Here is a 22,488-nt window from a genome sequence, read left to right on the forward strand (position 1 = left end):
GTTCCTGGCGGTTCGCCCGCCAGGAACAGGATGACAGTATGGGGTGTCGTGGGGCCCCTGGGGGCCCCTGCAGTGCCCATGCCAATGGCATGGGCACTGCAGGGGGCCCCGTGAGAGGGCCCCACAAAGGATTTCAGTGTCTGCTGTGCAGACACTGAAATCCGCGACGGGTGCAACTGCACCCGTCGCACCTTCCCACTCCGGCGGCTCCATTCGGAGCCGGCTTCTTCGTGGGAAGGGGTTTCCTGCTGGGCTGGCGGGCAGCCTTCTGGCAGTCGCCCGCCAGCCCAGCGGGAAAACCAGAATGGCCTCCGCGGTCTTTCGACCGCGGAGCGGCCATTTGGCGGTTCCCGCCAGGCGGGCGGCTACCGCCGCCCGCCAGCCTCAGAATGAGGCCCACAGTGTTGCAGATGTCATCTATGCTTCTTTGTTGCAGTTTGTAGAGTTCCTGGAGGGTCCAGATGCAGTTTTGTCGATAGAAGGTGAAGTAAAGGATGCAGAGGATTCCTGCTGGAGTCTTGCAATCCAAATCTGAGGAAACACCCAGAGGAGAGACCCTAAATAGCCCTGAAAGGGAGATTTTTCAGCTACACAGGAAAGCACCTATCAGGGGAGGGCTCTGACGTCATCTGCTGGCACTGGCCACTCAGATGCTGCCAGAGTGCCCCACCACCTTGGAATCCAAGAAGGCAAAACCCAGAGACCCTCTGAAGGAGCTCTGGGTACAACCCCTTTGGTGCTGATGGACAGGGGAGTGGTCACTCCCCTTTCTTTTGTCCAGTTTCATGCCAGAGCAGGGACTGGTGGTCCCTGAACCAGTGTAGACTGGACTCTGCAAGGAAGGTGCCATCTGTGCCCTTCAAAGCATTTCCAGAGGCTCTGGGAGGCTTCCCCTCCCATGCCTGTAACACCTTTTTCCATAGGGAGAGGGTGTAACACCCCTCTGCCAAAGGACATGATTTAATCTGTCTTCTTGGTCTTGAGCTGCTTGAGCAACAGGAGGGCAGAAACCTGTCTGTGAGGTGGCAGCAGCTGGGGCTGCCTGGAAAACCTCAGAAGGCTGGAATGGGAGTACTGGGTGGTCCACTGTGGAGCCACCAGAGTGCATGGAATTGTACAACCAATACTAAAATCAGTATTGGGGTACAATTCCAAGATGTTAGACACCTCACATGGGCATATTCTGAGTTACCACTGTGAAGCTGGACATAGGTATTCACCTATGTGCAGTGCACCCTTAAAATGGCATCCCCAAAGTCCTGGAAAATGGTGCTGGATGACATGGGGGTACCTCTGCTAGTGCAGGGGTGCCCTCACACACAGGTACTTTGCACCTAGCCTTCAGGGTTGGAAGGCCTGACATATAGGAGACTTATAAGTAACCTGGTGCAGTGAAAATGGCAGTGAAAGGGTTCATGCACCATTTCATGCAGGCTGCAATGGCAGTCCTGCAGAAACCTTTGCATGGACTCTCTATGGGTGGCAAAAGTAATGCTGCAGCCCATAGGGATCCCCTGGAACCCCAATCCCCTGGGTACCTAAGTACCATATACTAGGGACTTATAAGGGGTGAGCAGTAAGACAATTTGGGATGAAACACTGGATTCCAGTATGCAGTGACAAAAAGTGAGAGGCGAGAGAGCACAATCACTGGGGTCCTGGTTAGCAGGATCCCAGTGACACAGTGAAACACACTGACATTAGTCAGAAATTGGGGTAACGTGCCAAAAAGAGGGCACTTTCCTACATGGGGTATACTGGATTTGTGGCTGTACCACGTCGTGTCTCTCTATGCAGATGATGCTCTCATTTATCTCAAGGATGTACAAACCACACTTCAGGAGCTTAAACAGCTCCTGGAGGCCTTTTGGGGAGGCCTCGGGACTCCGTGTTAATTTGTGCAAATCATGTGTATTCCTGATGGCCCCACATCCTGATAACAAAGAGATCATGGCTGACTCACACTTGCAGTGGAATTATGACTCCTTCAAGTACTTAGGAGTCAATGTTCATCATACGGCACATTATGGGGGTCATTCCGACCCTGGCGGTCCATGACTGCCAGGGCCGGGGACCGCGGAAGCCTTCCTGGGATTGAGCTGCTCAATCCCCAGGAGGGCAGAAACCTATCTGTGAGGGAGCAGCAGCTGGGGCTGCAGTGGAAACCTCAGAGAGCTGGTTTGGCTGTACTGGGGGTCCATGGTGGAGCCCCAAGGGTGCATGGGATTGGCCCCCCTGAATACCAGATTTCGATATTGGCATTGGGGGGTCAATTCCATGATCTTAGACACCTCACATGGAGTTACCATTGTGAAGCTACATATATGTATTGACATGTATGTAGTGCATGCTTATAATGGTGTCCCCGCACTCACAAAGTCCGGGGAATTGGCCCTGAATGATGTGGGGGTACCTTTGCTAGTGGAAGGGTGCCCTCACACACAGTAACTTTGCACCTAGCCTTCAGTAAATGAAGGTTAGACATATAGGTGACTTATGTGAGCAAATGGCTGTAAAATAGTGTGTGCACTATTTTACTTAGGCTTGAGTGGCAGTCCTGAAGAAAGGTTTGTATCAGCTCCTTACGGGTGGCAAAAGAAATGCTGCAGCCCATAAGGATCTCCTGGAGCCCAAATGGCCTGGGTTCCTAGGTAACATATACTAGGGACTTATAAGGGGGTCCAGTGTGGCAATCAGAATTGGGATATGAGTCACTAAACTATAGTGACAAATTTGGTAAACAGAGGGAGCATAAGCACTGGAGTTCTGGTTAGCAGAACTTCATCGACACAGTCAAGCATACTGGCAACACATATAGGCCACAAACTATGAGCACTGGGGTCCTGGCTAGCAGGATCCCAGTGAGACAGGCAAAACACACTGACAAATAGGTTATAAACTATGAGCATTGGGGTCCTGGCTAGCAGGATCCCAGTGAGACAGTAAAAACACACTGAAATACACTAACAAACAGGCCATAAATGGTGGTAACCATGCTAGAAAGAGGCTACTTTCTGACGCTTACTACGTTATATTGCAGGTCATGTGTGGCCCCTGGGGAACGGTGGACATAGAGCCGCCGATGTCACATGCGCCACACTCTATCTTGCTGACCAAGGGCACACATCATGCCTTACCACTTTTAGATGCTGCGCTACATACACGTGAACCTTATGCAGACTGCGTGCGAGAAGTGGAACATGGTGTTTCCCCAACCACTAACTGATGTGGAATGGAATGCGGCTTTACAGATAGTAAAGGGGATATCCCAAAATGCTAGATTCAGATTTAAACAATTTAACTATATACATCACACTTATCTGGCTCTCCATCACATCCAATGCATGTATCCCGCACACAACCCGGGTTGCCCACGCTGTACCTTATCCTTGGCAGGATTTTTTCACATGGTTTGGGACTGCCCAGTTTTACAAACTACCTGGTGCACAATTAATGCAATAGTATCAGACTTGACCTCACATCCTCTCCCCGTAACACGTACCTCTTGTCTCTTGGGCATTCGTCCACATAAGAAAGGTGAAAAACAGCTTCACAGGTTTATTGATTTAGCTTTTGTAATATTTAAACGCAGGATAGCCATGGCATGGAAATCCCCGCCCCCTCCGGTCATTTCCCAATGGTTAAAAGACCCGTTAACTTGGTCCAAAGCAGAAGCACATCATATTTGCTGGCTTCGAGCTCGCAGTATTACTTGTAAAGGTGGGGAATGCTGGGATCCTCTTGTACTCAACGTGGAGGCCAAAAATGATTTTCATCCCCCCTGAGAAGTAAGCTGCATACCGAAATATGTCTTGCTACACTCCCTGTTTGTACCAAAAATGACTAGACTGAACATTTCCCTCATGAATCCTTGATCCTAGATGCTTCCTCCTGTACTAATAAGAGCAAAGATTTCCTCCCATTGCAACATATATAGTCCGACTAATGTAATGTTACATTTTTCTCATGATGGTTATGTTTTGATGATTATAAAAATGTTTACAGGCTTATGTCGAGGGACAATCTTTGGTAGAACTCCGACTAGACAATGCCCTATGATGTGCAAGTCGATACTGTCTGTGATGATGTTAATTTGCTCAGTGAAACAATATATTGTAATGTCTTGAATAACATTGAAAAATCAAAAAATAAACATGACAAAAACTAATGCTGTTCAGACTTCCTTAGTCACAGATTTATATATAGCTCAACATAAATCACATTAAAAGTGCAAATGTGCCATCATGTGCAAAGCTCTAAGTGCAAATGTGCAATAGTGTGCAAAGATTCAATAAAGTATGATAAACTCCATTACTCAAGTGGACTTGCAGCATCATTATCAACCTTGATTATTCCCTTTTGTAGTGTTCTCTCCCAATCTCCTCCTCTTGGATGGGCCTTGATGTGTATGATCCCATAGTACTTGAAGGTAGCAAGGGAACAATCATGATATGTTTCAAAATGACATGCCATAGGATAACTTTTATCGCCATTTACAATAGATCTTAAGTGGTGGACAATTCTAAGTTTTAACTTTTTAGTATTGCTCCCTACATATAAAGCTTGTTGCATCCACATTTCAAAACATAAATTACATAGTCTGAGCTACAAGTAACTTCCTATCCTTGATCAAGACACTTGGACCCTAAAATGTTTGATAGCTTTACAGTTCAAACCATATCAGCAGGCTTTGCATGAGGTACATTTACTAAAATCCTCAGTGTTATCGGTTCATCAATTTTCTCCTTTCATATGTGAGTTAAAAATAACTTGATGGTAATATGTCCCCAAATGATCTAATTTTTTTAAGTGACCCTTTGTCCCACTTGCACAACTCTTTTAAATGTTCATCCTTATTCAGCACATGCCAATTTCTGTGTAAAACTTTCCCAATACTTGATTGGGTCATATCATATTTAAGAAAGAGCCTTTTTACCCCACTCATCTGTTTACTCAAATTATTTTCCAGTTGGGAAAGTAACTACTGCCTTGATTTCTTGTCCACTCTCTTTTTTGCATCATCAAGGACACTCTTGTGGTATCCCCATTCCATAAATCTCCTTACCATATTGGATGCCTCTTTATTGTATTCATTTATTGTTGAGCAGATCCTTATGGCCCCCAACAGTTAACTATAAGGAATACTCAAATTCAGGGTCACCGAGCAGCCACTACTGGCATGCAGCAGTGAATTGGTGGCTGTAGGTTTCCTATATATTTTACTTATCAACTGATTATCAAGTACCACCAATTCAACACCCAGAAACACATAGGCCCTTATTACAACCCTGGCGGTCAGTGATATAGTGGCGTTGATACCACCAACAGACTGGCAGTAATAACTAAGAAATTATGACCACAGCGGAAACCTCTCAGACAGACAGCCACTTTAACACACTGACCGCCAGGGCAAAATCAACAGGCACCATGGCGGTAACCGCCTACAGCTAGGTGGAAAACAATGTTCCGCCCACTGTATAAAGAAACACCAATCTGCCACCTGTTCGGGGGCGGTACCAATGACATCAAAAGCCCCTCAGCTGGAAGATGGTACAAAGCCACTGGTCCTTGAGGGGGCAACATACCCTGTGCATGGTCCTGGGAAGTGCAAGGCCACAGTCTCTCAAGTGGGTGGTTTGGCCACTGCTTGGTCCTGGGGAGTGCAAGGCCACAGTCTCTCTAGTGGGTGCTTTGCCCACTGCTTGGTCCTGAGGAGTGCAAGGCCACAGTCTCTCAAGTGTGTCACTTAGCCGCACGCTCTGGAGGGAGCAACAAGCCCTGTGCTTGATCCTGGGGAGTGCAAGGCCACAGTCTCTCAAGTGGGTGACTTGCCCACATGCTCTGGAGGGGGCAACAAGCCCTGTGCTTGATCCTGTGGAGTGCAAGGCCACAATCGCTCAAGTGGTTGGCTTCTCCACTGGTTCTGGAGGGGGCATTGTGCCCAGTTATCTTCATCCTGTGGAAGATTGGGTGAGTGGATGGCTTCTCCACTGGTCCTGGAGGGGGCATTGTGCCCAGTTATCTTCTTCCTGTGAAGGATGGGGTGAGAGGATGGCTTCTCCACTATTTCAGGAGGGGGCATCGTGCCCTGTGATGCAGATCTTGGGGAGTGCAAGGTCACAGTCTCTCACCTGGGTGTCAGACCCACAGGATTTGCATGGCCAGGCCGCACAACATCCCATGGGCGCAGACCTACTCACTATCCGCCGGTGGTGACGGCTGCTCAATGGTGGCAGTGGTGGTGCTGCTAGTGGAGCTGACAGTGGTGGGGGGAGGCTCCAGCCCATCCCCTTCAGCCTTGGACAGCTGCCAACTGGGGCTGCTGCTGCTGGTGGCGATGCTGGTGGGGGTGCCGGCAGTGATGGGGGGAGGCTCCAGCCCATCCCCTGCAGCATTTACAGCTGCCCACTGGGGCTGCTGCTGCTGGTGGCGGTGCTGGCAGTGGTGGGGGGGGAGGCTCCAGCCCATCCCCTGCAGCCTCAGATGGCTGCACCACCATGGTTGGTGGTGGGGGCTCCAACCGAGTCCCAGCACCAGGCCCCTTGCCTCTACTGCCTGCTGTTACAGGCCCCTTGCACTTCCTTCCTGCAGCTGGGGCTGCCTCCTTGCCCTTCTTTCCTGCAGCTGGGGCTGCCTCCTAGCCCTTTCTTCCTGCAGCTGGGGCTGACTCCTTGCCCTTCCTTCCTGCAGCTGGGGCTGCCTCCTTGCCCTTCCTTGATGCACTTGGGGCAGGCACCTTTTCTGTCTGGCTGGCTGGTGGCTGGGGTCCTTTCCCACCTGGAGTAGTTGGGGACACTACTGTGCCCGTGGACTTGCTGGCTGAGGTACTTGCCTGGGTTTTGACCACCCTGGCCTGATGTGAGGGACGGGGGGAGTGGTAGGGAAGAAGTCAATGTTGGCGAGGAAAAGCTTCTAATGGACATTGCGTGGGAAGATGGAGATGGTTTGGCAGTTGAGGAACAGGGAGTGGTGGTAGGAGGTGTCAGTCTGCTGTGTTTGGGAGCAGGTGCATGGGCTGGATGCTGTTGTGAGGTGGATGGCTGTCGGGTGTCTGAGTGCTTGAGTTTGTGTACCTTGGGGGTGTGACAGACACAGAGCGAGAGGACACAGGGGACGTGTGCGTGAATGTGGGTGTTGTGACTGCCAGTGAGGGGTGTGTACTGATAAGTGTGATGGTGATGGTGGAAATGGATGAGGATGTGGTGTGAGTGGAGACGCAACTGGGATGGAGGTGGACAAGGAGAGGGACACAGTGGAGGCAGTGGATGTTGGTATGTCTGATTCTGGATGGTGTATGTGTGAGTGCCTGTGGGATGAAGTGTGGTGCTTGTGTTTGCCATGTCCACTCTTGTGTGTTGTCCTGGGTGCATGCTCATTGTAGGAAAGAACCATCTTGCCTGGCATGTTACCCTTATTTTTACTTGTATGTATGTTTGTTTTTGCCTGTGTCACTGGGATCCTGCCAGCCAGGACCCCAGTGCTCATAAAGTGTGCCTTGTATGTGTTCCCTGTGTGGTGCCTAACTGTATCACTGAGGCTCTGCTAACCAGAACCTCAGTGTTTATGCTCTCTCTGCTTTTTAAATTGTCACTGCAGGCTAGTGACTAATTTTACCAATTCTGATTGGCACACTGGAACACCCTTATAATTCCCTAGTATATGGTAGCTAGGTACCCAGGGTATTGGGGTTCCAGGAGATCGCTATGGGCTGCAGCATTTCTTTTGTCACCCATAGGGAGCTCAGACAATTCTTACACAGGACTGCCATTGCAGCCTGAGTGAAATAACGTAGACGTTATTTCACAGCCATTTTACACTGCACTTAAGTGACTTATAAGTCAACTATATGTCTAACCCTCACTTAGTGAAGGTTGGGTGCAAAGTTACTTAGTGTGAGGGCAACCTGGCAATAGCCAAAGTGCCCCCACATTGTTCAGGGCAAATTCCCCGGACTTTGTGAGTGCGGGGACACCATTACACGCGTGAACTACATATAGGTCAATACCTATGTGTAGCTTCACAATGGTAACTCCGAACATGGCCATGTAACATGTCTAGGATCATGGAATTGTCAATTGGGGTGACAATTCCATGCATCCCCAGGGCTCCAGCATGGACCCCGGGTACTGCCAAACTAGCTCTCTGGTGTTTTCTCTGCAGCTACCGCTGCTGCCAACCCTCAGACAGGTTTCTGCCCTCCTGGGGTCCGGGCTGCCCAGTCCCAGGAAGGCAGAACCAAGGATTTCCTCTGAGAGAGGGTGTTACACCCTCTCCCTTTGGAAATAGGTGTTAAGGGCTGGGGAGGAGTAGCCTCCCCCAGCCTCTGGAAATGCTTTGAAGGGCACAGATGGTGCCCTCCTTGCATAAGCCAGTCTACATTGGTTCAGGGAGCCCCCAGCTCCTGCTCTGGCGTGAAACTGGACAAAGGAAAGGGGAGTGACTACTCCCCTGTCCATCACCGCCCCGGGGGTGGTACTCAGGGCTCCTCCAGTGTGTCCCAGACCTCTGTCATCTTGAATGCAGAGGTGTGAGGGCACAATGGAGACCTCTGAGTGACCAGTGCTGGCAGGTGACGTCAGAGACCCCTCCTGATAGGCTCTTACCTGGTTAGGTAGCCAATCCTCCTCTGAGGGCTATTTAGGGTCTCTCCTGTGGGTTTCTCACCAGATAACGAATGCAACAGCTCACAAGAGTCCCTCTGCACTTTCCTCTTCGACTTCTGCCAAGGATCGACCGCTGACTGCTCCAGGACGCCGGCAAAACTGCAACAAAGTAGCAAGAAGACTACCAGCAACATTGTAGTGCCTAATCCTGCTGGCTTTCTCGACTGTTTCCTGGTGGTGCATGCTCTGAGGGCTGTCTGCCTTCACCCTGCACTGGAAGCCAAGAAGAAATCTCCTGTGGGTCGACGGAATCTTCCCCCTGCCAACGAATGCCCCAAATTTCTGCATCACCGGTGCTTTGGGTCCCCTCTCATCTTGACGAGCATGGTCCCTGGAACACAGGAGCTGGATTCAAGAGACCCGACAGTACAGTGGTCCTTCTGTCCAAATTTGCTGGAGGTAAGTCCTTGCATCCCCATACCAGACAGTAATCCTGTGTACTGCGTGAACTGCAGCTGCAAGGGCTTCTGTGCACTTTTGCAAGACTTCCTTCATGCACAGCACAGCCCAGGTCCCCAGCACTCCATCCTGTATTGCCCAACTCGCTGAGTTGACCCCCGACTTCGTGGGACCCTCTTTTGTTGTGCTGAGATGATCGCCATGCTCAGATCTTCTGAATGCCTGTTCAGGTGCTTCTGCAGGTGCTGCCTGCTTCTGCGTGGGCTCTCTCTGTTGCTGAGCGCCCCCTCAGTCTCCTCCTCCAAGGGGCGACCTCCTGGTCCTTCCTGGGCCCTGCCAGTACCCAACCACTAACTGATGGTTGCTAGCAAGGCTTCTTTGTGGTCTTTCAGCATGGAAACAACTCTGCATCCTCCAGCACACCGTGGGACATCTTCTGACTAAAGGAGAAGTTCCTGGCCCCTTCCATTGTTGTAGAATCTTTGGCTTCTTCCACCCAGAGGCAGCCCTTTTGCACCTTCATCTGGGGTTTAGTGGGCTCCTGCCCCCCCGGACACTTGTGTGACTCTTGGACTTGCTCCACTTCCTTTGCAGGTCCTCAGGTCCAGGAATCCATCTTCAGTGCTTTGCAGTCAGTTGTTGCCTGTGCAGAATCCCCTATCTTGACTTTACTGTCTTTCTGGGGTAGTAGAGTAACTTTACTCCTACTTTTCAAGGTCTTGGGTTGGGGTATCTTGGACACCCTTAGGGGCATATTTACACTCTGTTTGCGCCGAATGTGCGTCAAAAATTTTGACGCACAATCGGCGCAAACCCTGCCACATATTTATACTTTGACGTCCGACCCCGCGGGCATCAAAATTCCACCATGCGCGTCATTTTTTGGAAGGGGGAACCAGCCTTGCGTTAATTATATGCAAGGTAGGCATTCCCTTCCAAAAAATGACTTTAAGGCCTGTGCCCCTTATTTATACTCTGGCGTCATTTTGACGCACAGGAGGGGGTGGGCCTTAAAAAACGGCGCACAGCCTGATGGGCGCCGTTTTTTAATGCCTGGGTCAGGGCAGGCGTTAAGGGATCTGTGGGCTCGGAAGGAGCCCAGAGGTGCCCTCCCCTGCCCCCAGGGACACCCCCTGCCACCCTTTCCCACCCGAGGAGGACACTTAAGGATGGAGGGACCCATCCCAGGGAAGTAAAGGTAAGTTCGGGTAAGTATTTTTTTCCGATTTAATTTGTGGCATAGGGGGGCCTGATTTGGGCCCCCCTACATGCCACTATGCCCAATGACCATGCCCAGGGGACATAAGTCCCCTGGGCATGGCCATTGGGCAAGGGGGCATGACTCCTGTCTTTGCTAAGACAGGAGTCATGTCAATGGAGGTTGGGCGTAAAAAAAAAGGCGCAAATCCGGTTTGAGGCCTGAATTTTGCCTCAGACCTGACTTGCACCATTTTTTGACGCACAATCCCCATTTTCCCATACGCCGGCGCTGCCTGGTGTGAGTCATTTTTTTTTACGCACACCAGTCCGCAGCGCCGGCTAACGTCATTCCATTAATAAGGCGCCCGCATGGCGCGTTGGAATGGCATTAGCCGGAGGTAAAATGTTTGACGCACAACTGCGTTGGCGCAGTTGTGCATCAAAAAGTATAAATATGGGCCTTAGTGTTTTCTCACACTCCCAGTGACCCTCTACACACTACACTAGGCTTGGGGTCCATCCGTGGTTCGCATTCCACTTTTGGAGTATATGGTTTGTGTTGCCCCTAGGCCTATTTTCTCCTACGGCATTCTATTGTGTTCTACAGAGTTTGAACTACTTTTCTAACTGGTTACTTACCTGATTTTGATTTGTGTGTACATTTTGTGTATATTACCTACCTCCTAAGGGAGTATGGGCCAGATGTAGGTAGCTTTTGCGCCTCGCAAACGGCAAAAAACGCTGTTTGCGAGGCGCAAAAGGCCTCACACGATGCAGAAACACATTTTGCGAGTCGCTACCGACTCGCAAAATGTGTTTCCGACTCGAAAATAGGAAGGGGTGTTCCCTTCCTATTTGCGACCGCATTGCGATGTAGAGTTGATTTGTGACCGCGAAAGCGGTTGCAAATCAACTCGCAGTTACCATCACTATCACTTGAAGTGGATGGTAACTCATTCGCAAACGGGCAGGGGTCCCCATGGGACCCCTTCCCCCTTGTGAATGCAAAAAAAAATTTTTTTTCAGAGCAGGCAGTGGTCCTCTGAAAACAACTGAAACTAAATGGTTTCGGTAATTTTTCTTTTTGCAGCTCGTTTTCCTTTAAGGAAAACAGGCTGCAAAAATAAAAATTTAAAACGGATTTATTCAAAAGCAGTCGCGGACATGGTGGTCTGCTGTCTCCAGCAGGCCACCATCCCCGTGAGTGCCTAGACTCGCTATGGGGTCGCAAACTGCAACCCACCTCATAAATATTCATGAGGTGGGTCATTGCTACCCCATGGCGAGTCGCAGAAGGTGTCTGAGACACCTTTCTGCATACCAGTTTGCGAGTTGCAATTTGCGAGTCGGAAGGACTCGCAATTTGCAAGTCGCAAATTCTTTTATACTTACATCTGGCCCCATATCCTCTGAGATACTTTTGACATATTGTCACTAAAATAAAGTACCTTTATTTTTAGTAACTATGAGTATTGTGTTTTCTTGTTATATAGTGCTATATGATATAAGTGGTATAGTAGGAGCTTTGCATGTCTCCTAGTTCAGCCTAAGCTGCTCTGCTATAGCTACCTCTATCAGCCTAAGCTGCTAGAACACTTCTAATATACTAATAAGGGATAACCGGACCTGGCACAAGGTGTAAGTACCACAAGGTACTGACTATAAGCCAGGCTAGCCTCCTACACTCATCTGACTATGTGCTTGGGATAGTTTGGGGTTGAGGGGAATGGGATTGGGAAGAGGAAGATGGAGGGTGTAAACAGGGACAATGGCTGCCATCAGAGAGGAGGCCAGAGCATGGATTGATCTCTGTTGGGCCACCAAGCCAGTGTGAATGCCCTCCAGAAAAGCATTGGAGTGTTGCATTTGGGCTGCCAGCCCCTGGATGGCATTCACAATGGTTGACTGCCCAACAGAGATTGATCGTGTGAAGTCAATAGCCTCCTCACTCAGGGCCGAAGGGCTAACTGGGGCAGGGCCTGAGGTGCGTAGGGAGAAGGAGATGCCCACCCTCCTGGGTGAGCAGGCACTGGAAACTCGCTGAGGGGCTGCTGGGAGGGCGGTGCTGATACGGGGGCGGCAGCTGCACCTGTAGCTGGGGTGGGTACAGAGGTGTCTCACCACCAGTGAGCTTCCAACGGAGGAGGTATCCATTTCTGAACTGTCTCCTCTAGTCTCCGACGTGGTGCTCCCCTCACCCTCCGTCCCACTGGTACCCTCACCGTCGATGGATTCAGCCTCCTGGGTCCTGTGGGATGCAGCTCCCTCCGTCGCTGGTGCCTCTGCTCCTCTGCCAGATGATGCTAATGCACATAAGGACAGGGTGACAAAACAAAAAGGGTGGGGGAAGAGACAAAGGATTCACTTGGTCAATGGCGGCACCAACGCCACTGTGAGCGTTCACAATGCACTCACACACACGGAACAGACCTATGCACTAGGCAATGCACTGCCAGCCACAATGCTAGTCACCAACCCAGGGACAGGAACACTGTAAGGAAATGTCTCCTTGGCATGGTTACCCCCTGACTTTTTGCCTTTGCTGATGCCAAGTTATGATTTGAAAGTGTTCTGGGACCCTGCTAACCAGGCCCCAGCACCAGTGTTCTTTCCCTAAACTGTACCTTTCGCTCCACAATTGGCACAACCCTGGCACCCAGGTAAGTCCCTTGTAACTGGTACCCCTGGTACCAAGAGCCCTTATGCCAGGGAAGGTCTCTAAGGGCTGCACATGTCTTATGCCACCCTAGGGACCCCTCACTCAGCACATACACACTGCTTGCCAGCTTGTGTGTGCTGGTGGGGAGAAAATGACTAAGTCGACATGGCACTCCCCTCAGAGTGCCATGCCAACCTCACACTGCCTGTGGCATAGGTAAATCACCCCTCTAGCAGGCCTTACAGCCCTAAGGCAGGGTGCACTATACCACAGGTGAGGGCATAGGTGCATGAGCACTATTCCCCTACAGTGTCTAAGCCAAACCTTAGACATTGTAAGTGCAGGGTAGCCATAAGAGTATGTGGTCTGAGAGTCTGTCAAACACAAACTCCACAGCACCATAATGGCTACACTGAAAACACCTGGTCCACCTGAAGAAGGTTTTGCACGCCCTGCAAGCATCAGGCCTCTCTATCAAGGCATCCAAATGTCAGATAGGGCAGGGTACTGTGGTTTACTTGGGACACCTTGTAGATGGAGACCAAGTTCAGTCACTCCAACCCAAGATCCAGACTATTCTGGACTGGGTAGCTCCAAAAACCCAGACTCAAGTCAGGGCATTCCTTGGCTTGACTGGGTACTATAGGAGGTTTGTGAAAGGATATGGATCCATAGTGACACCCCTCACAGAACTTGCCTCCAAGAAAATGCCCAAGAAGGTAAACTGGACTATAGAATGCCAACAGGCCTTTGACACCCTGAAACAAGCTATGTGCACAGCACCAGTTCTCAAAGCTCCAGATTACTCCAAGCAGTTCATTGTGCAGACTGATGCCTCTGAGAATGGGATAGGGGCGGTTCTGTCCCAAACAAATGATGATGGCCTTGACCAGCCTGTTGCTTTCATTAGCAGGAGGTTACTCCCCAGGGAGCAGCGTTGGAGTACCATTGAGAGGGAGGCCTTTGCTGTGGTTTGGTCCCTGAAGAATCTGAGACCATACCTCTTTGGTACTCACTTTGTAGTTCAAACTGACCACAGACCTCTCAGATGGCTAATGCAAATGAAAGGTGAAAATCCAAAACAGTTGAGGTGGTCCATATCCCTACAGGGAATGGACTTTATAGTGGAACACAGACCTGGGACTGCCCATGCCAATGCAGATGGCCTTTCCAGGTTATTCTACTTAAAAAATGAAGGCTCTCTTGGGAAAGGTTTGTCTCATCCTCTTTCGTTTGGGGGGGTTGTGTAAGGAAATGCCTCCTTGGCATGGTTACCCCCTGACTTTTTGCCTTTGCTGATGCCAAGTTATGATTTGAAAGTGTGCTGGGACCCTGCTAACCAGGCCCCAGCACCAGTGTTCTTTCCCTAAACTGTACTTTTGTCTCCACAATTGGCACAACACTGGCACCCAGGTAATTCCCTTGTAACTGGTACCCCAGGTACTAAGGGCCCTGATGCCAGGAAAGGTCTCTAATGGCTGCAGCATGTCTTCTGCCACCCTAGAGACCCCTCGCTCAGCACATACTTACTGCTTGCCAGCTTGTGTGTGCTGGTGGGGAGAAAATGACTAAGTCGACATGGCACTCCCCTCAGAGTGCCATGCCAACCTCACACTGCCTGTGGCATAGGTAAGTCACCCCTCTAGCAGGCCTTACAGCCCTAAGGCAGGGTGCACAATACCGAAGGTGAGGGCATATGCGCATGAGCACTATGCCCCTACAGTGTCTAAGCCAAACCTTAGACATTGTAAGTGCAGGGTAGCCATAAGAGTATATGGTCTGAGAGTCTGTCAAACACGAACTCCACAGCACCATAATGGCTACACTGAAAACTGGGAAGTTTGGTATCAAACTTCTCAGCATAATAAATGCACACTGATGCCAGTGTACACTTTATTGTAAAAATACACCCAGAGGGCATCTTAGAGATGCCCCATGAAAACATACCTGACTAGTTTTTGCCAGCCTGCCACACACCAGACATGTTGCTGGCCACATGGGGAGAGTGCCTTTGCCACTCTGTGGCCAGGAACAAAGCCTGTATTGGGTGGAGGTGCTTCTCACCTCACCCTACAGGAACTGTAACACCTGGCGGTGAGCCTCAAAGGCTCACCCCCTTTGCTACAGCACCACAGGGCATCCAAGCTAGTGGAGATGCCCACCGCTCAAGCTGCTGCCCCCACTTTTGGCGGCAAGGCTGGAGGAGATAATGAGGAAAACAAGGAGGAGTCACCCACCAGTCAGGACAGCCCCTAAGGTGTCCTGAGCTGAGGTGACTCTTACTTTTAGAAATCCTCCATCTTGTAGAAGGAGTATTCCCCCAATAGGATTAGGGATGTGCCCCCCTCCCCACAGGGAGGAGGCACAAAGAGGGTGTAGCCACCCTCAGGGCTAGTAGCCATTGGCTACTGCCCTCCCAGACCTAAACACACCCCTAAATTGAGTATTTAGGGGCTCCCAGAAACGAGGAAGATAGATTCCTGCAACCTAAAGAAGAAGAGGGACTGCTGACCTGAAGCCCTGCAGTGAAGACGGAGATGACAACTGATTTGGCCCCAGCCCCACCGGCCTGTCTCCCTACTTCAAAGAAAACTGCAACAGCGACGCATCCAGCAGGGTCCAGCAACCTCTGGAGCCTCAGAGGACTACCCTGCATCTAAAGGACCAAGAAACTCCTGAGAACAGCGGCCCTGTTCAAGAAACTGCAACACTTTGCAACAAAGATACAACTTTTAAAGACCACACGTTTCCAGCCGGAAGCGTGAGACTTTCCACTCTGCACCCGATGCCCCCGGCTCCACCTGCGGAAAACTAACACTACAGGGAGGACTCCCCGGCGACTGCGAGCCTGTGAGTAGCCAGAGTTGACCCCCCTGAATCCCCACAGCGACGCCTGCAGAGGAAATCCAGAGGCTCCCCCTGACCGCGACTGCCTGCTTCAAGGAACCCGACGCCTGGAAACCACACTGCACCCGCAGCTCCCAGGACCTGAAGGAGCCGAACTCCAGTGCAAGAGCGACCCCCAGGCGACCCTCTGCCTAGCCCAGGTGGTGGCTACCCCGAGGAGCCCCCCCTGTGCCTGCCAGCATCGTTGAAGAGACCCCGGTCTCCCCATTGATTCCTATTAGAAACCCGACGCCTGTTTGCACTCTGCACCCGGCCGCCCCTGTGCCGCTGAGGGTGTACTTTCTGTGCCTGCTTGTGTCCCCCCGGTGACCTACAAATCCCCCCTGGTCTGCCCTCCAAAGACGCGGGTACTTACCTGCTGGCAGACTGGAACCCGGGCACCCCTATTTCATTTGAAGCCTATGTGTTTTGGGCACCACTTTGACCTCTGCATCTGGCAGGGTCTGAGCTGCTGGTGTGGTAACTTTGGGGTTGCCTTTAACCCCCAACGGTGGGCTACCTTGGACCCAACTTTGAACCCTGTAAGTGCTTTACTTACCTGTGAACCTAACATTTACTTACCTCCCCCAGGAACTGTTGATTCTTGCACTGTGTCCACTTTTAAACCAGCTTATTGCCCTTTTTTTCAAAACTGTACATGCTATTGTGATTATTCAAAGTTCCAAGAATACCTGAGTGAAATAACTTTCATTTAAAGTATTGGTTGTAAATCTTGAACCTGCGGTTCTTAAAATAAACTAAGAAAATATATTTTTCTATATGAAAACCTATTGGCCTGGAATTTGTCTTTGAGTGTGTGTTCCTCATTTATTGCCTGTGTGTGTACTACAAATGCTTAACACTACCCTCTGATAAGCCTACTGCTCGACCACACTACCACAAAATAGAGCATTGGAATTATCTTTTTTTGCCACTATCTTACTTCTAAGGGGAATCCTTGGACTCTGTGCACACTATTTCTTACTTTGAAATAGTATATACAGAGCCAACTTCCTACAAACACCTAGGCCCATATTTATACTTTTTGACGCTAAACTGCGCTAACGCAGTTTAGCGTCAAAAAGTTTTGCGCCGTCTAACGCCATTCTGAAGCGCCAAGCGGGCGCCGTATTTATGGAATGGCGTTAGACGGCGCAATCAGACCGGCGCTGCCTGGTTTGCGTGGGAAAAAACCACGTAGACCAGACAGCGCCGGCGTAGGGGGAAAATGGCGCATGGGCGTCTTAAAATGGGGCAAGTCAGGTTACGTCGAAAAAATCGTCTTAACCCGACTTGCGCCATTTTTTAACGACGCCCATCCCCCATCAACATGACTCCTATCATTGTAAAGATAGGAGTCATGCCCCCTTGCCCAATGGCCATGCCCAGGGGACTTCTGTCCCCTGGGCATGGTCATTGGGCATAGTGGCATGTAGGGGGGCACAAATAAGGCCCCCCTATGCCACCAAAAAAAAATATAAAAAATAAAAAATTATACTTACCTGAACTTACCTGAATGTCCCTGGGGTGGGTCCCTCCATCCTTGGGGGTCCTCCTGGGGTGGGCAAGGGTGGCAGGGGGGGTCCCTGGGGGCATGGGAGGGCACCTGTGGGCTCATTTTGAGCCCACAGGCCCCTTAACGCCTGCCCTGAGCAGGCGTTAAAAAGTGGCGCAAATGCGCCGTTTTTAGCCACGCCAACTCCCGGGCGTCTCTTTTGCCCGGGAGTATAAATACCACGTAAAGGCCTGGGAGTCATTTTTTAGACGGGAACGCCTCCCTTGCATATCATTAACGCAAGGAAGGGGTTCACGCTAAAAAATGACGCACATTCCGGGAACTTTGGCGCTATTCGCCTCTAACGCCATAGTATAAATATGGCGTTAGTTGGCGTTAGTTTTGCGTCGAAATTGCGTAAAAAAAAACGACGCAATTTCGGCGCAAACGGAGTATAAATACGGCCCCTAATGTCAATTGCAGAATACCTGGGACCCACAGACCTCTGCCCAGTAGTGGATGAGTACTAACTTGGTTAGAGGACTCTGCCCAACATTGGAACCTACTCTGCAATGCCAGGCCTGGGCTAGGGTCACCCACTAGCTCCGGATAGGCCACCACCAGTATGCGGGTCATCAGGTGGGGCAGGCTTCGATGGGCACCCCTTCCTTGCTGGGAGGCCATCCCCAGCTGCGCCTCCGCCGTCTTCCATGCCCAGTGTCTCAGGTCCTCCCACCGTTTGCGACAGTGGGTGCTCCGCCTGCCGTAGACCCCTAAGCTCAATTTTTCTCAATTGTCTCTCTGCTTCTAGTTGGTACTTACTTAAATCCATCAAGACAATATTGACCCCTTTGACAGAAGGTTTAATGATCCATAAGGTATTATTTCTTAAGTCAAGGATAGTCTTCTAATCTTTACTTGCGAAGTTGTTCTTTTTTTGAGAAAGACAATTGTATTGAACCACGTCAGCCAACATGAATAAAAGTTCTGGATTACAACCCTCTCAGTGCGGGCATCTCTGTGTGGATACGGATTATGTGCAATATATATATATATATATATATATATATATATATATATATATATATACATATATATATTTATATTATAAATTCTACATATAAAACTGCAAAATGAAATAATAAACAAAACAAAATTACTCTTGTTGTAAATCCATGCATGGTAAAGAGATTTGTACTAAACACTTTTGAAGTAATACCATGCTTGGTAATGGCACACTTTGTTTAGGTACTTTCGTAGTAATATCATGCCTGATAATGGCCATGTGGTAAAGGTACTTTTGTTGTAATGTCTTGCATTGTAAATACAGTTGGGTGGTAAAGGCATTGTGGTAAATGCATTGCGTTGTAAATGCATTGTTGTAAACAATGTTTCCCATTGAAAGCAATGGTCAACAGTACCTAACACATGTCTGTTAGGTAAAATAAATGTGTATGAGTTTGTCACCAAACATAACACACATGGGCAGTTATGTCTCAGTAACAAAGTTAAAACTCAATTACTGTTTTTTTAAACTTTTCAGGTGACCAAGGATATGGGTTGCAGTCATTGCTCCTGTCCCTTCGCAACAGTCCTCAGATAAATGCAGAAAAATGCTTTAACAGTGCTCTGACCAAGACAAGGAACATTACTGAGAGGAGCTTTGGGGACCTAAAATACCAGTTCCACTGAATGGCATGTCAGGCGGAAGCCTATTGTGCTCACCCCCTATGGTGAGTAAAAACATACTTGTGTGTGCAATATTTCACACTATCTGCTGAAAAACCAATGTGCCAGGGGACTAGAAGGCCCAAATTCCAGAGGAACTAGAAGAGGATGCAGACAGTGATAGAGAAATACAAGACACAATGGCGGATAAGCGGAGAGGGGACCAAATAGTGGCACTTTTTTTTAAATAATCCATTACAAGTGATGGTAATACTGCCAGAATATACATCAACTTATCCAATAAATATTTCTTTGGAACGCATACATTGTGCTGTCTATGTGTGAATGGCAATGTACAAATGTAAAGAAATGGCTCCCTGTTGCAGTTACCCCCCACTTTTTGCCTGATACTGATGCTGACTTGACTGAGAAGAGTGCTGGGACCCTGCTAACCAGGCCCCAGCACCAGTGTTCCTTCACCTAAAATGTACCATTGTATCCACAATTGGCACACCCTGGCATTCAGATAAGTCCCTTGTAACTGGTACTTCTAGTACCAAGGGCCCTGATGCCAAGGAAGGTCTCTAAGGGCTGCAGCATGTCTTATGCCACCCTAGAGACCCCTCACTCAGCACAGACACACTGCTTACAAGCCTGTGTGTGCTAGTGAGAACAAACTGAGTAAGTCGACATGGCACTCCCCTCAGGGTGCCATGCCAGCCTCTCACTGCCTATGCAGTATAGGTAAGACACCCCTCTAGCAGGCCTTACAGCCCTAAGGCAGGGTGCACTATACCATAGGTGAGGGTACCAGTGCATGAGCATGGTACCCCTACAGTGTCTAAACAAAACCTTAGACATTGTAAGTGCAGGGTAGCCATAAGAGTATATGGTCTGGGAGTCTGTCAAACACGAACTCCACAGCACCATGATGGCTACACTGAAAACTGGGAAGTTTGGTATCAAACTTCTCAGCACAATAAATGCACACTGATGCCAGTGTACATTTTATTGTAAAAATACACCACAGAGGGCACCTTAGAGGTGCCCCCTGAAACTTAACCAACTATCTGTGTAGGCTGACTGGTTCCAGCAGCCTGCCACACCAGAGACATGTTGCTGGCCCCATGGGGAGAGTGCCTTTGTCACTCTGAGGCCAGTAACAAAGCCTGCACTGGGTGGAGATGCTAACACCTCCCCCAGGCAGGAGCTGTAACACCTGGCGGTGAGCCTCAAAGGCTCACCCCTTTGTCACAGCCCAGCAGGGCACTCCAGCTTAGTGGAGTTGCCCGCCCCCTCCGGCCACGGCCCCCACTTTTGGCGGCAAGGCTGGAGGGAACAAAGAAAGCAACAAGGAGGAGTCACTGACCAGTCAGGACAGCCCCTAAGGTGTCCTGAGCTGAGGTGACTCTGACTTTTAGAAATCCTCCATCTTGCAGATGGAGGATTCCCCCAATAGGGTTAGGATTGTGACCCCCTCCCCTTGGGAGGAGGCACAAAGAGGGTGTACCCACCCTCAGGGCTAGTAGCCATTGGCTACTAACCCCCCAGACCTAAACACGCCCTTAAATTTAGTATTTAAGGGCTACCCTGAACCCTAGAAAAATAGATTCCTGCAACTACAAGAAGAAGGACTGCCCAGCTGAAAACCCCTGCAGCGGAAGACCAGAAGACGACAACTGCCTTGGCTCCAGAAACTCACCGGCCTGTCTCCTGCCTTCCAAAGATCCTGCTCCAGCGACGCCTTCCAAAGGGACCAGCGACCTCGACATCCTCTGAGGACTGCCCCTGCTTCGAAAAGACAAGAAACTCCCGAGGACAGCGGACCTGCTCCAAGAAAAGCTGCAACTTTGTTTCCAGCAGCTTTAAAGAACCCTGCAAGCTCCCCGCAAGAAGCGTGAGACTTGCAACACTGCACCCGGCGACCCCGACTCGGCTGGTGGCGATCCAACACCTCAGGAGGGACCCCAGGACTACTCTAAGACTGTGAGTACAAAAACCTGTCCCCCCTGAGCCCCCACAGCGCCGCCTGCAGAGGGAATCCCGAGGCTTCCCCTGACCGCGACTCTTTGAATCCTAAGTCCCGACACCTGGGAGAGACCCTGCACCCGCAGCCCCCAGGACCTGAAGGACCGGACTTTCACTGGAGGAGTGACCCCCAGGAGTCCCTCTCCCTTGACCAAGTGGAGGTTTCCCCGAGGAACCCCCCCCTTGCCTGCCTGCAGCGCTGAAGAGATCCCTAGATCTCCCATTGACTTCCATTACAAACCCGACGCTTGTTTCTACACTGCACCCGGCCGCCCCCGCGCTGCTGAGGGTGAAATTTCTGTGTGGACTTGTGTCCCCCCCGGTGCCCTACAAAACCCCCCTGGTCTGCCCTCCGAAGACGCGGGTACTTACCTGCAAGCAGACCGGAACCGGGGCACCCCCTTCTCTCCATTCTAGCCTATGTGTTTTGGGCACCACTTTGAACTCTGCACCTGACCGGCCCTGAGCTGCTGGTGTGGTGACTTTGGGGTTGCTCTGAACCCCCAACGGTGGGCTACCTTGGACCAAGAACTAAGCCCTGTAAGTGTCTTACTTACCTGGTTAACCTAACAAATACTTACCTCCCCTAGGAACTGTGAAAATTGCACTGTGTCCACTTTTAAAACAGCTATTTGTGAATAACTTGAAAAGTATACATGCAATTTTGATGATTTGAAGTTCCTAAAGTACTTACCTGCAATACCTTTCGAATGAGATATTACATGTAGAATTTGAACCTGTGGTTCTTAAAATAAACTAAGAAAATATATTTTTCTATATAAAAACCTATTGGCTGGATTTGTCTCTGAGTGTGTGTACCTCATTTATTGTCTATGTGTATGTACAACAAATGCTTAACACTACTCCTTGGATAAGCCTACTGCTCGACCACACTACCACAAAATAGAGCATTAGTATTATCTCTTTTTGCCACTATCTTACCTCTAAGGGGAACCCTTGGACTCTGTGCATGCTATTCCTTACTTTGAAATAGCACATACAGAGCCAACTTCCTACATTGGTGGATCAGCGGTGGGGTACAAGACTTTGCATTTGCTGGACTACTCAGCCAATACCTGATCACACGACAAATTCCAAAATTGTCATTAGAAATTGATTTTTGCAATTTGAAATTTTTCTAAATTCTTAAAAGTCCTGCTAGGGCCTTGTGTGTTAAGTCCCTGTTTAGCATTGTCTTTTAGAGTTTAAAAAGTTTGTTAAAAGTTTGAAATTAGATTCTAGAAACAGTTTTAGATTCTTAAAAAAGTATTCCAACTCTTAGCAGAATAATGTCTGATACAGAGATGCAGGTGGTGGAACTCGACACCACACCTTACCTCCATCTTAAGATGAGGGAGCTAAGGTCTCTCTGTAATATAAAGAAAATAACCATTGGCTCCAGACCTACCAAAATTCAGCTCCAGGAGCTGTTGGCAGAGTTTGAAAAAGCCAACCCCTCTGAGGATGACTTCACAGAGGAAGAAATTAGT

The sequence above is a fragment of the Pleurodeles waltl genome, chromosome 6, assembly GCF_031143425.1.
Source record: "Pleurodeles waltl isolate 20211129_DDA chromosome 6, aPleWal1.hap1.20221129, whole genome shotgun sequence".
NCBI classification, from domain to species: Eukaryota; Metazoa; Chordata; class Amphibia; order Caudata; family Salamandridae; genus Pleurodeles; species Pleurodeles waltl.